Source organism: Neltuma alba, unplaced genomic scaffold, assembly GCF_004799145.2.
Source record: "Neltuma alba isolate B1F8T4 unplaced genomic scaffold, ASM479914v2 tig00012515_pilon, whole genome shotgun sequence".
Classification (NCBI taxonomy): Eukaryota; Viridiplantae; Streptophyta; class Magnoliopsida; order Fabales; family Fabaceae; genus Neltuma; species Neltuma alba.
Window position 1 is genome coordinate 66966 of NW_021636982.1, and position 16200 is coordinate 83165.

Here is a 16200-nt window from a genome sequence, read left to right on the forward strand (position 1 = left end):
CCTTCTAATTGTTTCCATTTCATCTCCCATTTTTGAAAAATGCAACGTTGGTTGTTTTTAAAGAAAGGACTTGAAAGAAACGAAAAGGACCTTTGCTCGTTCAATGGTGGCGACCAAGTTAGACCAGTTTCCTCATCTATCTCCAGCTACCAAAACAAATTTTAGATTAATTATGATAACATTTTAACTCGACTCGCGACCCTCAGGAAGCCCACTAATTTTAATTGACAGAAAAAATCTACGCCCCTTCAATTAGTGGCCCGACCAGTTTCTATATTTGATGAATAGCAAGAGAAATGTTGATTTAGTAGGTTTCAACCTTCCATTAATTCAAGCCAGCCAAAAAAAGAAGAAGAAGAAGAAGAAGGCAGAGTTGAAAGAGTTATGGAAAAAAATTCTCTTGTGCTTTGAATCAGTAATCCTCAATTATCCCGACTGCGCAAATAATTCGGCCAGTTTACTAAGTGCATCTTTCTCTTATCCCAATTACCTCGTCGCTTTAGAAAAGAAGATATTCTCATCCGGGCAGGAAATTTTAATGGATGAAGGATGCTGATTGCTCCGTGAAAAGGGGTTGTAGATAAAAAAGACTTGCAGAGGAGGCCAGAATACAAAGGAATATGTCAGCCAATTTGGATAAATACTACCTCAAGTCCTAATTATAAGAGCTAATTGAGGAGATTAAAAAAATTAGTTAAATTAGTTGTTTGTAATAAATAGACGTTATCTTTTCTAAAATATTATTACTAATCAAATGTATTGGCTAGAATTACTATTATTAGAAGGACTATCTTAGAAAAAAAAACATAAATATAAAAGATAAAGTGGGTTAGGATCTTATATTTGGGATCAAAATAAAACTCAAATAAAGTTTTATGAGAAGCAAGATTCGTATGAAGATGATCTCTTAGTCTGGAATCCTATCAAGATTTCAAAACTTTCCCCGCCAGTAACGGTTAAGAATTTGAAGAATCGTCAACATATACTAATGGGTCCAAATATTGTGATTATGAGGATTAGAATTGAGCTACAAGTTTTGTGGCTATTGTTTTTGTTTCCTTGTTGATTGTTATTGTAAAATGTAAAAGCATTTAATTTGGTTTTTTACCCAAAAAAAAGAAGGAAATTTAAAGCGCTTATTTACGACCCAAGAAAAAGATTTTGGCTCCATTTTTATACTGTAAAAATCCATTGATTTGGTTCAATTCTTAGTTTGTCTCAATTTAACTTGAGTTAAACTGAATCAAACTCTTTTCATATCGAATGGAATAGCTCAGATGATTTTTTTTCTCCCCAAAACAATTGGTTTGCTTGGATCTGTGTTTTCGCCAAAATGAATATAATCTTGGGGTTAATACAACATTTAGTCCCTCTAGTCTAGTTTTATTTTGGTTTTGGTCTCTAAAATTTGAAACCCGTGGTTTTGATCTCTGGAGTTTGAAAAGGACTTAGAACAGCAATTAACAGCGTTAATTTGACATGTGGCACTAACTCCGTTATGTTTGCTTACATGGTGGGCTGACTAGGCAGCATGATGCGGAGAAAATGTTCCAAGGAGTTGTGGCCTGGGTATCTTATTTTTCAAGAGAGAGAAAACAAAAACATATCCTAACTCATCAGCTAGAATCCGGTCACCACTGTTCATCGAAGAGTTTTCGTTCAAATTCGCCATCCACCGCTAATCCCCTGCTCCCCTCTCTACTCTTCATCTCTAAGATTAGCTTTGCCATATTGATTCTTCATTCCTTATCTGTGTTTCTAGACAAAAAAGCTTCTCTCTCTCCTCTCTCTCTCTCTCTCTCTTCCAATGCCGTTCATCATCGTTTTTTCTAGTTTGGAAAGCTTGTCCTCTGTTTTTCTCAATCACCTTGCTTTTATCACATCAACACCACCCTCTTATAGTTTGGTCTTAGTTCTCTGACGCAAATTCTCATCCCTTCTCTTTTCCCTGTCTTTTCCTCCACTCATCAATTTTTCAGCTGCAAGACCATATCATGTATAGAATTTCCTGCATGATAAATATGATGAAGTTATAAACGAAAAGCATCCTACTTCTGTTAAATAAATTAGCACGAGTATCAATAAAAATAAAACAATCCGTGCCTTGGAATGATTGAATTTTTACAAACCCTCTACGTGAATTTATGATGTAATCTGAAAGAATAAATATTGATTTATCCAGTTCATCAATTTTTGCAATGGTAAATTTCTAAGCAGTCATATGAAGAAGCTTCTTGTAACTAGAAAGCAGTTGAATGTTGGTCACCCTGCCCCTCCTTCCTAAATTTCCAAGTTGAGAGACTCGGTACTTTATTCCCCTGTTTCAATTTGAATGTAAATATTATTTTACTCCATTTTGGAACATGAAATTTCCGTTATTATTGTTTAATACACCGTTCTCAATGCATAAAAATGGGTATTGCCATTCTATGGCTTGGAATATTTATTTTTTGTGACAGCAATAATTATATGAATATTATTAACATTAATAATAATATTATATAAATTAAGCAATGCATGTGGACTTGGAAAATAGCCGGGAGAGAAAAGCACGTGATGTGGACTTGGAATATTTATATCAAGTCATTCATTCTCTGAAAAATTTCAACAGTTGATTTCAATATCATTGATGATCTGCCATACCCCTTTCAATGGATGGTTTCCTAGATAACTGAAGGCTGAAACACTGACAGGCAATGTGCCATATTTTACCTTAACAGCTCACCGTTCTTGTTATGTGGTTTATGATATTTTTAAAACAAGAGTTACAAATGCCAAAATGGAATTTCGCTGGTTGAAATGAGATCAACTGCAGTGCTATTTTGTATGTTGTTCAACTCAGGTCGAACGTGCTGGTTATAAGTTCGAAGGCTAATATTGAAGAATGTTAAGCCTTCCTATGCCATTTCCATTTGTAGGCAAGCAAAGCAGTCCTGAGTTCTTTTCATTCCATTATCAACTTGTAGCGCACGAGCAAGGTCATAATTTGGAAGCGGCATTCTTATGTCTCAAAGTTCACCAGGTTTCCTGGGGAGCTAAGGATTTTTCCTTTTTTGGGGAATGTCTGAAATCACCCCTCCTTTCGGAAGTGACAATTGATTTGGAGTGCATAGAAAATCATCACTCACCTATTATGAGGTTGGATTTTTCACGAGTTGTAAGTTTGAAATTCGGAAGTCTTAGATCAAGTTGATTTCCAAATAAAAGGTTCCAGTTATGGTAATTATTTGAATTTATTTATCTTATTTTGTTTCTACTTTTAGAAGAGCATATATATTAGTGGCTTAATATTACTAGAAAGATCCATTTGTGATTTCTCCTTTTCATATTACTAGACCATAAGACTATTGTCTATAGTTTGTACTTACCTTTAAGGTTTTCTACATTTGATTTAGTAGTATTTAGTGATATGTAAATTTATACATTTTATATTTATATACACAATTTTAATACTTTGACTAGATTTTGATGTTTATAATCGCTTTTTCCTTCTAATTCTTTCCTGGTCTCATTTGTTGAAACCACAGTGTTGATTCTTTTCAAAAGAATTTTTTTTAAAAAAAAAAACCCCCCTTCCTCCTTCATGGTGGCGACCAAATTAGACCATTTTCCTCATTAAAAATGTTTTTGGTAAAAACTATTTCATTAAATTTTTTACATAATGAGATGACTCAAAGAGGATAAAAAATATTTTCTAACTATTTTATAAATAAGATTAGAGGGGCAGATTTGGGAGTAACTACTTTATATATATATATATATTAATTACTTATAATTCACAACCAATCACCTTTATATCTTTTTTCTTTTTTTTTGTTGTAAAGCATAGGTATGGCAATCCTATTCGAGGTACTGTCGGGCACTAAATATGGACATCTCTCTCAGTGAAAATTTAAACCTTAGTTAGTCACGTTATGAGAGATTAGTCTCTTCTACTAAACCCAACCCCATTGGGACCATTATATCTTGTTAAAAACATGCATTGATACTAATCCCTAACGTAAAGAATGGGGCCCAACTTGTCGGGGGACTTTTTCTTAAAAGAGAAGTTACTAATGGGCTCTAAATTTTTTTAGTGTTTTTCTCTTTGGTTGTATGCTTTGGGTCAAACCCCCCCATGCCCCAATCGCCTAAACTTCAAATCCATTATCCATAAACTCAAAACAAAAAAAAAACAGAGAGAGAGAGAGAGAGAGCTATTGCAATAAAATTCTTAAAAAATTATTAAAAAAATCTTACTAAAGCAACTTATAATGATAAGTTTCAAAATACTACCTAGGTCCTTAATATAAGATTCTATTTGACTTTTATTTTGATCTTAAATATGATATCCAAATCCACTTTGTCCATCATATTTATTGTATTTTTTCTTTAGATAATTCTTCTAATAGTAATAGTTTTAACTAATACACTTAATTAATAAGGATATTTTATGAAAGACAACACTTATTTATTAGAAATAACTAAGTTAACTTATTTTTTTTAATTTTCTCAAATTAGTCAACTAACTCTTATATTTAGATTTGGAGGGAGTAAAAAATAATAATTTCTCACTTGTGATTATGACTTTTTAGTAATAAATTGCTTTTTATGAGACTCTATCGTAATTTTTCCTGAACTTTTTTTGAATCGGGACATGTGGGTCCCTACCAATAATATATTGTACTTCTCTGGTCCTTAATATAGGACCTAATTCTTGAGTTGGTTTTGGTCATAAATATAAGATTCATTTCTCATATTTACCAATTTTTTCTAAATTATCCCTATAGATACTCCCTCAACCATAATCAAGTAGAAAATGGAGAGGAGATATTAAGAAAAATGATTATGGTGTTTTAAAAAAAATGTCACTTTTCTTATAATTAAATAACTTACCTAATTTCCTTGATCTAATCAAATTAGTTAAATGGGTCTTATATTAAGGACCGGAGGAGTATTCATTACTCTTTCTACTGTTCAGCCAATAATTTATTACAAATCCGTACAGAGAGGCGACCATGCATACTTACGAAGATTTAAAAAAAAAAAAAAGGGAAAGCCATGCATACGCAAGATACGTGAGGAACGGAAGGGAAGTGTGTCTCATTTTAGTTAATTAACCCGTTTTATATATATGACTTTTTTTCTTATCGCAAGTATGAATTCAGTTCATTCTTTTAAACTCCATTTGATTATATCAGTGTTGTGGGTTTTACAAAGTTTTTAAAAATTACTCCTCCAGTCCTTAATATAGGACCCAATTTTTGAGTTGGTTTTGGTCCTAAATATAAGACCCATTTCTCATATTTATCAACTTTTTTTAAATTATCCCTGTGGATACTCCCTCAACCATAATCAAGTAGAAGAGGGAGAGGGGGTATTAAAGAAGATGATTATGGTGTTTTAGGAAAAATATGTCACTTTTCTTATAATTAACTAACTTACCTAACTTCCTTAATCTAATCAAATTAGTTAAATGGGTCTTATATTAAGGATCGGAGGAGTATTAAATATAAATTCATCTAAAAGAAATTACATAATTTAAAGAAAATACATACCCTCTGCTTACGTGGATTTTATACATCGTCCTGCGCTATTCATGACTTATGAATATGGATATGATATGATTTGTCAATTTTTTTTCATACTATACTAAAAGCATATTAAGTAGTCTTCTTTTTTCTTTGGCCAAATACTAAGTAGTCTTACTTCGTAGGATTTGCAGGAAGATTCGGATTTTTCAAAGCACAATACTCTTGTAATTTGTAAAAAGTAACTTGATAATATATCTACGTTCTGTATAAAATATTGATAAACTTGCAGAAAAATCGCAAAAACTGCATCATTATCTAACCCCAAGTAGCTTAGGAAGCAAGCATTGTTCTTATCTTCATACACTCTCTATGTTCTCTCTCTCTCTCCCTCTCTCCCTCTCTCACAAACGCACACCCGATTCTTTCTTGATTACCAAACTATTTAACTAATTTGAATGTATTAAAGAAGTTAATTAAATTAGTCATTTATCATAAATATGAATTGATTTTTCTAAAATATCTTTTTTTTAATAATGATCTCCATCGGATGGAAACCATTAGTTAGACGTGTATAATTAATGCGGATACTTTAAAAAGTAAATTACTTATTTGAGAGACAAAATGAATTAATATCTTATACTTCTCCAGTCCTTAATATAGGACCTAATTGTTGAGTTATTTTTTATTCTAAATATAAGACTCATTTCTCATATTTATCAATTATCTTTAAATTACCCTTATGGATACTCTCTCAACCATAATCAAGCAGAAGAGGGAGAAGGGATATTCAGAAAGATGATCATGAAATTTTATGAATAACGTGTCATATTTCTTATAATTAACTAACTTATCTAACTTTCTTAATATAATCAAATTAGTTAAATGGATCTTAAAGACCAGAGGAGTACTCTATTACTGAATAATCAATAGAAGAGCGTGATTTTATGTATTACATATGATAAAGCAAAGATCACTTAAATATTAATTAGTCCACACAGCTTGTTAACAGAGTCAAAAAGTTTATCCCTTTCCTAATTCTTGCTTTCTCTCGGGCATTTGGCGAACTTGGATGAATTATTGAAGGAAAAAGCCGCAAGTATTCCACAACCCTAATTCCTACAATCCTCTTGTGGTTGCGGCCGGCGATTCGGGGCAGTGTGGGAGGGGGCGTTTGATTGAGGTTAGTATATGTCTCTTCGATGAATTTTTTCTCCGGCCTGTAACAGAAATCCTAATACAAACTCTGCTATACACTGCTTTTGGAATTTGAATCCTTGTTCGTGAGGAATTAAACGCATTAGATCTGTTTGCCATTTTTGATTCTCTGTTATGCTTTAGCTTTCAAAGGTTTGATGATGTTTTCGGCATGCACAAGATTGTTTTGGATATTTAAAGAAAATATAGCAGTGAATTTGATGATGATGATGCTCTTGTTATTATTATTTAATTTAAAAGTTGAAGAGTTTTTTGGACCTGCATGTCTCTTCTTCTTTTTCTTTTTTCTTGTTTTTTTGCCTGAACCTACATATCTCTCCTAGCTACTGCAATTTCAAGAAACAGAAGACATGGATTACAAGAATTTCTACATGTTATTTATGAATTGGGTAATTGACCAGAAGAAAAACGAAGTCATCGGAATTCGAGACACATCAACCCCGACTTTCTTTTTTCTCATGTCACACTCAATCCCTTCAGAATTTGTCATTGTATTTCAATTCATTCTTATTTGTTTCACTGTACCCGAATATTAGTGAAAGGCATACAAATTAAATAAAATGGTATTGATGTGTGAAAAAATTCTAGGCAAAGTAGCATGTACTTTCAAAAGGAAAGAAGAAATCAGAGAGAAAATGAATCTTCTAGAAACGCAAAATGAAAAGGGAAAGAAAATGACTACATATGCATTGTTTATATAATAATATTATTATTATTTATAATAACCATTCTATGCATTGAGAATGATTTCTTAGAATTATGTGATGATTAAGTTTTGATAAATGATTTTCTGCAGACTAAAGTAGCACAGATTAATGGTTTATAGTATAATGAGTTCATGTCAAAATTTTAAGATAAGATCCTCTCAAAAAGGTTGCTGCATAAGATAATAAGACATGAAAGGGATATGAACATTGGTGCAGCAATTTTTTTGGATGCAACACACTGGGGACTTCCATCTAGGAAAACAAAATCGAAACACCTTGACGAGAGGGCAAGTATTGTGATGGATGGAACATTATGGAGCAGTTAACTTCAACTAATGAGGAGATTGAGAAACTAACGTCAGATTTCAGATCTTCAATTATCAGTTTGCTTTCACATGTTTTCCGTATGTGGTGGAGGAAATCAGGAAATAGTATGGGCTTTGGTTTGTATGTTTTATTCTTATCTTAATTTCTTAAAATAATTAAAAATGAGTTCATCTAATGGAAATTGCATAATTTAAAGAAAATACATACCCTCTGCTTACATGGATTTTGTATATTATATTGTACAGCATATTAAGATAGTAGTCCTAAGTTCCAAGCTTTGCTTAAAGATTCAGATTTTTTAAAGCACAAATTCTACCTTTTTTTCAAAAAAAAAAAAAAATTTGATTCGCAAAACTGCTTCATTATGAACATCTCTAACCCAATTAAAGTGGCTTGGCAAGCAAATATTGGTCCAATTTTCTGTATATTAATTACTTAGAGAAATCACCATTACCTTGTTAAAAATATGTGTTGATGCTAATCTCTGGCATACCTAAATTATGTTATAATTTTATTTACTTGCATGTAATATTATGCTGTCTTATGCTGTATTACACTGCTTGCTGTTTTGCTTTCGCCGCCTTTTGCTCCCAGAGTCAAAAAATGAGTGATTCCTTTCCCACTTCCCTATCTTCTCTCGTAGGGAAGTTTTAACTTGGACGAATTAGTGAAGCTAAGGAAAAAACCGTGTTAGTCGACAACCCTAATTCTTGTGGCTAGTGTTGGGGCCGATTCAGCTGGGCAGCATAGGAGGCGCCATTTGATCGAGGTTAGTGTGTCTCTTTGATGATTTTTTTTTATTTTAAATTTTCTGCTTTGGCCTGTAACAGAAATCTTGGTACTACGATCTCTGCCATCCTCTACTGCTGGAAATTGAATCCTTGCGTGTCAGGAATTCAACGCATTTGATTTTTTTTTTTTTGCCATTTTTTAATTCTCTGTTATGGTTTAGCTGAGCTTTGTTTGTCTTTTTTTTTTTGTGTTTTTTTTGGGTTGATAACTTTAGGTGGAAAAGAACAGAATGAGCGATCTTATGAATCTGCGGCCCCAGGTTTGGAAACATGTGGGAAGGGTGTGTGCCATAGGTGGCCTGGTTTCCTTTCTTTTCAGTTCGACCTACAAAGTGTCATTTGGAAAGTGGGGCTGTGGCGGTCTGCTTGCTTATCTGTTCGTCTGTTTAGTTATGTGGTGCCTTGTCTTCCTTGTCAAGAGCATCCGGGTTCCAGAGAATTACCGAGATCGTGTGTTGGTTACAACTTTTTTTGTGATCTGTGTGATCTCCGTCCTGCTTGACCAACATGTAGCTGGAAAATCAGATAAACTGAGCATCATCTCGTATGGTTTATTAGCGTTGATGTCGCTGTCCGTGTCAAGGAGGTCTAGGCTTGGATTCGAGACAGGGTTCTCCGCTTTTTTCCTGACATTTTTTATTCAAGAACTTCTCAAAATCAGCTGGATCTACTTATTACTGATAGCATTAGTTCTCCTCTACGTCTGGGTCATCCCCATGCTCCGCCGCAACAACTCAGAATCCGGAGTTCAGGTGAGTTCCATCAGTCCAATGCTCTTATCACGGTGAATCGTTGTTGACGATGAAAACGCCAATGCGGAGGTCTTAATTGAGTTTTGCAGCAAAATATTCAAGCAATTGAGCCTGTTACTTACATTTATTTTATGCTTGTGGATTTTGTCTTTTGCAGAGCCAAGATTCCCTAGTGATGGGAGAAGTTTCAGGACAAAGCCTGTCATCTACAAACAGTCAGCAAAATTATAGCCGAGAGGAGCCTTCTCAAGATGTAAGTGATCACCAAAACGGAATATAAATGTTGGATATAATGCTCTGGTCTCGTATTAACTGACTTCACTTATTTTCGCTTTCATACTGATGTATCATTCTCTTATTTAGGACCATCAGCAAAATAACGAAGATGAGGAAAGCCGTTCGCTTCTTCCAGATGTAAGTGGCCAAATCCAATATAAATATTCATTTTACTGATATAGGAGAGCCAAGGGGTTCTAATGCCCCACTCTGTAATGCCCCTTAACAAGCCCCGACTTCCCAAATGTTTTTTTCTCCTCTCTTTTTATCACTAAATTTTGTGTAAAATGAGCAACATTTTTGATATCTTATGGGCAAAAAGTAGTACAGCTTTAAATTTTTTTATGATTTTTTGGTGAGAGGATTATAGGAAAGAGATATAGAAAGAGAGATGAGGGAGGGAGATGCGAAGTAACAAGAAAGGAAGAGGAAGTAGTTATTTCAACAAGGCATCAAATAATATTTCATTCACCAAAAGCCTCCTGCATAAGTTGCATGGGGGCTATTTATAGGAGCCACTTGCTTGCCAATGGCCCATGTGCCATGATATATGGCACCATTTTGTGAATAGCGGCCATTTGTGGGATGATAGATTAATGTCCTTTGTTACGATTGAACTCATCTCCTTGCCCTCCTTCGTTTTCTCTCCTCTTTCACCCCATCTCTCTTCTGCATTCCCTTTCTTTCCCTCTGCTTCTGTAACCCTCCCCGGATCCTGCTCTGTTTGAATCTTCAGTGGTAGTGTGTTGCATGGCATCTACTACCTCCGGTCCTAATTATAAGACCCAGTTGACTTATTTGAGGAGATTAAGGAAGTAAGTTAAGTTAGTTATTTGTAATAAATAAGTGTTGTCATTCCTAAAATATCCTTGCTAATTAAGTGTATTGGCTAGAACTATCATTATTAGAAGGATTATTTTGGAAAAAAATGTATAAATATGAGAGACAAAATGGATTGGGGTCTTATAATTAGGACCAAACAAAAAGTCAAACGGGGTCTTATAATAAGGACCGGAGGTAGTATCTCTTATTAAATGACTGAACCTGTTTTGTTACTTTCATACAGACCCATCGTTCCTCGGGGATGGAAGAAATTTCAGAGGAAAGCACACCAGAGAGGGGCGATGAGCATAATAACGAAGCAGAGGAAGATCCTTCATCTTTGGCAGCTGTAGGTGATCAGATCCAATATTGGTGTTTATTTGTGTTATTACATACATGATTCAGTCGCGTTTTAATGGTTTCCGTTTTTCGCAGGTACCCTGGGACCAAGATCATGTTCCATCAGGAAACAGCCACGTCATAATCCAAATCGAGGGGACGCATGAACTACGGTACTCCTCTTAAACCCCCATATCATACACCGTTTGTGCTCAATATTAGTGTCATGGCAATTATAATTGATCGTAATAGAATTTGTACGGATCATCAAACAAAGCCAAAGGAAACCCTAACACTATACAACCTAGCTGTTACTGAATCAGATAGATGCAGTACTCAAGACAGACCCTATAGCTATTTGCTACCACAAGATTGTTTGGGATTGAAACAAGAAAAATAGGGGAAGTGAATTTGATGATATTATTAGTTATTAATAATATAAAAAGAAGATTTTTTTAGAGCTATCTCTTTTGTTCTCTACTGTGATTTCATCAAACTGAGGATATGTTTTACAAGAATTTATGCATTATATTTTTGACTTGTTATTCGTAGGAGTAGTTTGAGTAAAAGAAAAATAAAGTAACTGGAATAAGCATGGTTTTTTTTTTTTTTTGGTGCAGGCGGAGAGGGAGGAGGTGGATGCCACCTGGAATTCCAAACATATCAAGCCGCGTTGGACATACGCTTGGGCAGGTGCAGCGCCACGTTGCTCCCCGCTATTTTAATGTCCTTTTTTTTTTTTTAAAATAGTTTGGGAGTTTTACGAGGTATCCGTGTCCCCCACTAAAGGAGCATCCGAGGACCCACTTTGATGCTGACACATGACACCTCTCTAAGGGCTGGCCTGTAAGCCGAACATCTTTTATCTGAGTCATGCGAAGGCAAAATGAATCATGTGAATCACGTGCTTTTCTCTACCAACGACCCTCCAACTGCACATGCATTGTTTACATGTTACTCCTATTATTGTTAATGTTAATAATATTCATAATAATTGTTGCTGCCAGGAAAAATAAATAAATATTCCAAGCCACAGAATGGCAATACCCATTTTTATGCACTAACAGCGGTTTCTTCCAATGATTACTTGACGATTAAGTTTTGGTGAATGATTTTCTGACTAAAGGATGCCGCCCAAATATTAACGGCTTATCGTATACTGAGTTCTTGTAATAATTTTGTTTATATGTCACAATTTTAAGATAAGATCTTCTCCAACGGTGGTGCACCGAAGGGCACGTAATCTTAAATAATTATTTCTCATCAAGTTATTTTAGAGCAATAAATTCTCCCATTCAACTTTTGTAATGATCATTATATTTTAATTCCTTTTTTCCATCCAATGTGGTTTTCTAATGTATGTAAAATTCTGATATATTTTTATTTAATTGGAACAATTTATGCTTCAAGTTTCAATATCTTTAAAATGTATGAATAAAATACTATATAATCATTTTGTATTTTTACTTCGTTTAAATACAAATATTAAACAAAACTTAAGTAAAGATAATTCATTTTTGTACCCAAACATGAACATTCAATGACACAAACCCAAGCAAAGAGTTCATTCATTCTTGATTATGTTGGACATCATACCTAAGCTTTTGACAAAGACAACTTATATTCTGTAAAAACTTTTAGAGGTGTTTGAGTGAAAACCAAACCATAATTTTAAAAGTGATTTTATGGATACCTTCTTAAAAATGCTTTTAGGGTGAGTCAAACACCTTTTTTATGTAAAATAAAGTAAGATTTACATTCAAATTGAAATAGTGGCGTGAATTCTCTAAATTAAATCGTCACTGGGATAAAATAGTGAATATTCAAAATGAAAGCTTTCCACTGGACACACTCCACCCGTAGTTCAGACGTCCCTCGTCTTAAAATGAAGAACCACAAACTCACTCCAACTTCGGAATTTTGCAACCAGTGCACGCTGATCAACGTTCCTCTGCTTTCAAGTTATAAGAAGCTTCTTCATATAACTGCTTACTAATTTCCAATTACAAAAGTCGATGAACCAAATAAATCAGTATTTATGCCTTAACTTTCATATTACATCATAAATTCATTTGCGGGACTATATAGCGAGAACACTCTAAAATTCTAAAGAAAGAAAGGGTTTAAAACAGATTGTGCTAATTGTATTGACACCCGGGAATACTTATTTGGTTAATTAATAGAAGTAGGATTTCTTCTGTGTATAACTTCATTATACTCCTTCTGGTTCAAAATATAAGATACATTTTATCACTCACGTTTATCAGGAAATTAGTTAAAATTAATTTAAAACAATAAATATGTAAGACATGATTTTTTCTCTAAATATGTCCTTGTTAATAAAGAGAATAAGTAAAAAAATGCAATAAATGAATCAAAGAGGAAAAAAATATGTTAGGGGTAAAATTAGAAAAAATTTATTAAATGCTTAGACAAAAATAAATATTATCTTATAAAAAAATTAAGTCCCTCCAACAAAATTTATCTTATACTCCTATTTTGAACTGGATGGAGTATTAAAACAAATTCTTCCATATGACATCATCTTGCAGCTGAGAATGAAAATAGAAGGCAGATCTCAGGGAAAACGTTGGAGGAGACAAAGCCAAAGATTCCTACTCTGTGACATCGTTTGGAATATTTTCAGAGAAAGTCCAACATTGTCCCGCAGTCAATCTACGAATGCAAGATAATTGGTGAACCAACGAATAGAATGCATCGTTTTGTTGCTATTTTGACGGGTTAATTAATTTAGAGATTATTATTAGGAAAATTTCATTTTAATTCAGAAACAAAAACATTTGTATTTGAGGTCATGAATTTTCTTATAAGTTTTGTAATGTCTATATTTCTTATGAATAGCTGAATTTGGGTTGCATATCGCCGAATTTTGCTATAAATTGCTAAATTACATTTATTCATTCACACTTAAACACTTATATTTAGAGTTATGAATTCCCTTATATTTTTTATGAATTGCCAAATTTGAGTTGTAAATCAATAAATTTTTGTTACAAATCTTCAAATTTCACTTACTCATTCATACTTAAACATTTACATATGTGGTTGTAAATTCCCTTATATTTCCTGTAAATCACTAAATTTCACTTGTAAATTGTTAAATTTTAATTGTTTATTTATACTTGGATACTTGCATTTATTTTGTTCTATATATTTTACTTTGTGTCGTATGATTAAATGGCTTGATTAGTTTGATAGTCATACTATTTTTGGCGATCATGATCATGAGTTCAAACCCTCCTTAGCTACTGTATTTAAAAACAAAAAAACAAAAGCTAGCTAGTGGTCGACCCTCTGACTGAAGTTCTGACGATAATTAATATTTATTTTTTGAAAAAAATCAAAAGGAAGGGAATCATTGTATTTTTACCCTTAAATTTTTAATTTTATTTTTGTCTAAGGAGGTTGACTAAAATTTTGAAAACATTTTTAAGGTCGACCGATATTAATTAGATACAGTAGCTGTAAAATGAAATTTTCCCATTATTGTTTCCCAGATTTCCATTGTCCAAGCTGGTCAAAAGCTTTGGACTATCTTCGTGGTGCTCTCTCAATGGATGTGGCAAATTCTGACTCTGATTTTGTGGCCTCTCCGGACGACCCTATCAAGCTCAACGTCGGCGGGAAGCTCTTCGACCGTCCGCCCCAATCCGCTCCCCTCTGCCGCTCGTCGTTTCTCCAGGCAAGAACTTCCCGATGAAGCCCTTTACTATGGCATCGACGCCCAACTCAGGTCGGCCATGGCACCGCCACCGTTGGATGGGATCGACGCCTCTATTAGCGCAACAATTCGACCGGCGTCTGAAGGCTTGTCTCCCACTTTCACCGCCACCAAGGTCCACAGATCCATTTGGATAGAGGACGGTGGTCAGATTTCTTGCTACGACTGCAATCTCAGCCACTCATGCACCATTCGGACTCATCTAGCCCAAATTGATTCGATTTGCCAAGCCTGCACTCCTAATCTTATACTCACGGATCTCCCATACTTTTCATGCTCAATGTTCACTTATTTAATTAAAGTCATGCAATATGATAATTCTGATGCGGTAGTTAATCCATTTCTTTTTTAGTTTTAATTTCCTCTATTCTCTTACTCAGCTTTGTTCCTTTTTCTAATTTCAAAAGAGCGAACAATAAAATTTGCCCATGCATTATAATTAGCTTTCTATTTCATTTTATCCATTTACAGGATTTGTCTTCATGACTCTTAAATATGATATGATTTTTCTTTTTTCTTTTTTTTTCCATATTATACGGAAAGTATATTAAGGTAGTCTCATTAGTTCCAAGTATTTGCATAAAGATTCAGATTTATTAATTTTAAAAAGCAATAGTAGTCACGTTAATGAATAGTGAAAAATAACGTGATAGTATGCATGCACATTCTATATAAAATTATTGATGAGCAGAAAAATGACGAAACTGTTTCATTCATTATGAACATCTAACCCCAATCAAGTGGCTCGGGAGGCAAATATATATTACTTGTTCTTATCTCCATACACTCTTTATATGTTCACACACAAACAGTTTTTAAATGCCATCCTCATAGTTTTTAGTCACTAATCTCGGCCTTGCAATTAATGTTTTTCCGTCAAGAATGACTACTTCTGTGTACTAATCTTCTATGCACGCGCGCACGCACACACACTAGTTACTTATAGATTCACAATGAATCAGCATTACCTTGTTTAAAATACGTATTGATGCTAAAATGAGAACTGGTTCCTTTTGCACATGTAGCAACCTCTTTTACATGTTAAATGTATCCTGAGTTAACAAAGTAGCTTGATTTTATACATCATAGGGAGTTTATAAACCCTAAAAAACACTTAAAATAAGTATTTTTATGTAAGTTGAGACAAAATTTCTCTCATATATTTACTTAAAATTACTTTTAAAAGGCTAATCCTCATGGTGATAAACACCATTTCATTTAGATAATAGTCTGGATGACAGCTTTGTTATGCTTTTGGCCTTTTGCTAAAAAGTTGATTCCTTTGCCAATTTCCTCTCTATGTAACTCTCATGTGGGGAAGCAGTGGCAACAAGAGATGAATTATTGAAGAAAAAACCGCGTGAATCCCAAAAGCCTAATTCCAAGTTATGATCCTCTTGTGACTTGCAGCGATTCTGGGCATTCGGTGTGGGAAAGGGGGCATTTGATTGAGGTTATTATGTCTTTTTTATCTTTCTTTTTTATTTGCTTCGGCCTGTAACAAAAATCTTTGTACAATCTCTGCTATACTCTGCTTCTGGAATTGGAATCCTTTTTCGGCGACTAGAATTTGAACCCTTATATTTGAGGAATTAAACACATCTTATCTGTATTCCATCTTCGATTCTTTGTGATCCTTTGCCCAGGGTTGGCCTGTCTCTCTCTCTGTTTTTTTTGGCAAAAATTAATTCACTGGTGTTTAGTTTATTTTTATTT

The 16200-nt window shown here is 33.9% G+C and overlaps 1 protein-coding gene across 1 annotated transcript in view; it reads left to right on the forward strand.

Annotated features, from left to right (window-relative positions):
- LOC114727941 (IQ domain-containing protein IQM4-like) overlaps nucleotides 1–16200 on the forward strand; it is a 46514-nt gene that overhangs the window by 7630 nt on the left and 22684 nt on the right. The window lies entirely within an intron of this gene.